We start from the raw sequence: 2500 nt of genomic DNA, 5'->3' as shown, positions 1-2500 counted from the left end.
AACAGCCCACATATCCCCCGTGGCAGGCCTATGGGCGCCAGGCCAGCGCGCCCCATGGCCAGTCAGGGGGCACCCCCCTAAAGAGCAATAAGTGTCATTGAAGCTCTGGCAGGGGGAGACACTACTAGGTCCCAGCTGTCACCCCCCCTCTAAAAAATTCATTTCTTGGTATTTTGAGCTGAAATTTTGCACAGAGGTTGGCAAAAATCCAATCCAACTTTATTAATTTTTCCAGAATTTTTCGAGGTCGGGAAGTATTTTTTTTTATTTTCCTACCATTAAAAATCGAGGAAATCGGAAAAAATAGGAACCGGCTCGGAATGACCCCAAATTCAGTGGGCAGCCTCATAAAAATATGGCTGATTTTACTGGATTGATTTCATGTGGAAAGCACGACGTTTTGTTGTAGGAATGCGGGAACCCCGGCGGCTCGCCTGCCGCGGCCAGCGACGTCGGGCTGGCCCCTGCAGCGCCTAGCCTCTCCCACGCGGGGGGCAGGCCAGAACGCGGGGGGCCAGGGCCCGAAGGCAGCCCCCCCGCGGGCGAGAGAGCAAGCCAGCAGGGGCTGTCGCCTGCCGCGGCCAGCGACGTCGGGCTGGCCCCTGCAGCGCCTAGCCTCTCCCACGCGGGGGGCAGGCCAGAACGCGGGGGGCCAGGGCCCGAAGGCAGCCCCCCCGCGGGCGAGAGAGCAAGCCAGCAGGGGCTGTCGCCTGCCGCGGCCAGCGACGTCGGGCTGGCCCCTGCCGCGGCCAGCGATGTCGGGCTGTCGCCTGCCGCGGCCAGCGACGTCGGGCTGGCCCCTGCAGCGCCTAGCCTCTCCCACGCAGGGGGCAGACCAGAACGCGGGGGGCCAGGGCCCGAAGGCAGCCCCCCCGCGGGCGAGAGAGCAAGCCAGCAGGGGCTGTCCGCGCATCGCGCAGCGCGGCATGGCTGCGGGGGCCGCGCGCGCGCGCCCCAGCGCCCAAGGGCCCCCAAGGGCCCCAGGCCCTCAGGCCCCAGCGCCCCAGCGCCCAGCGCGGGCGGGCGCGCGCGCGCGTGTGGTCTTTGAGGGGCGCCGGCCTGGTGGCTCCCTAAAGAGCAATAAGTGTCATTGCAGCTCTGGCAGGGGGAGACACTACTAGGTCCCAGCTGTCACCCCCCCTCTAAAAAATTCATTTCTTGGTATTTTGAGCTGAAATTTTGCACAGAGGTTGGCAAAAATCCAATCCACCTTCATTAATTTTCCCAGAATTTTTCGAGGTCGGGAAGTATTTGTTTTAATTTTCCTACCATTAGAAATCGAGTAAATCCGCAAAACTAGGAACCGGCCCGGAATGACCCCAAATTCAGTGGGCAGCCTCATAAAAATATGGCTGATTTTACTGGATTGGTTTCATGTGGAAAGCACGACGTTTTCTTGTAGGAATGCGGGAACCCCGGCAGCTCGCCTGCCGCGGCCAGCGACGTCGGGGACGCTGGCCTGCGCTGTCGAGCCCGCGAGGGCTGTCTCCGCGGCAGGCCCCCCCTGAACGGGGCACGACAGGCCACCGCGCTGGCTCGTCCAGCGTCGACAGTCCCTCGTCCAGGTTTCAGATCGCGCCAAGTCGAACCCATGACCTGCTCAAGCCATCGTGCGCTGCCGAATTCGCATCTGCGTGTAGGCTGCCATTCCACGCGGCAGCCCCTGTTTTCGTCAGCGTGCCCCCCTGACAAATTTTCCTGCCTGGCCCAGTCCAGCGTCCAGCCCCTATTCGTCGAAAAATCTGCGCTGCCGATTTTCCACGCGGCAGCCCCTGTTTTCGTCAGCGTGCCCCCCTGACGAATTTTCCTGCCTGGCCCGGCCAGTCCAGCCCCTGTTCGTCGAAAAATCTGCGCTGCCGATTTTCCACGCGGCAGCCCCTCTTTTCGTCAGCGTGCCCCCCTGACGAATTTTCCTGCCTGGCCCGGCCGGTCCAGCATCCAGCCCCTGTTCGTCGAAAAATCTGCGCTGCCGATTTTCCACGCGGCAGCCCCTGTTTTCCTCAGCGTGCCCCCCTGACGAATGTTCGTCGAAAAATCTGCGCTGCCGATTTTCCACGCGGCAGCCCCTGTTTTCCTCAGCGTGCCCCCCTGACGAATGTTCGTCGAAAAATCTGCGCTGCCGATTTTCCACGCGGCAGCCCCTCTTTTCGTCAGCGTGCCCCCCTGACGAATGTTCGTCGAAAAATCTGCGCTGCCGATTTTCCACGCGGCAGCCCCTCTTTTCGTCAGCGTGCCCCCCTGACGAATTTTCCTGCCTGGCCCGGCCGGTCCAGCCCCTGTTCGTCGAAAAATCTGCGCTGCCGATTTTCCACTCCGCAGCCCCTGTTTTCGTCAGCGTGGCCCCCTGACGAATTTTCCTGCCTGGCCCGGCCAGTCCAGCGCCCAGCCCCTGTTCGTCGAAAAATCTGCGCTGCCGATTTTCCCCGACGAACCTGCAGCTGCACAAATCCGCGCTGCCACTGCCCCATTGTCTGGACCAACAGTCTTTTCCATCAAGTCC

This window comes from Populus nigra, chromosome 2 (assembly GCF_951802175.1).
Source record: "Populus nigra chromosome 2, ddPopNigr1.1, whole genome shotgun sequence".
NCBI lineage: Eukaryota > Viridiplantae > Streptophyta > Magnoliopsida > Malpighiales > Salicaceae > Populus > Populus nigra.
The sequence above is the reverse complement of the archived record's forward strand: the minus strand, read 5'-3'. Positions refer to the sequence as shown.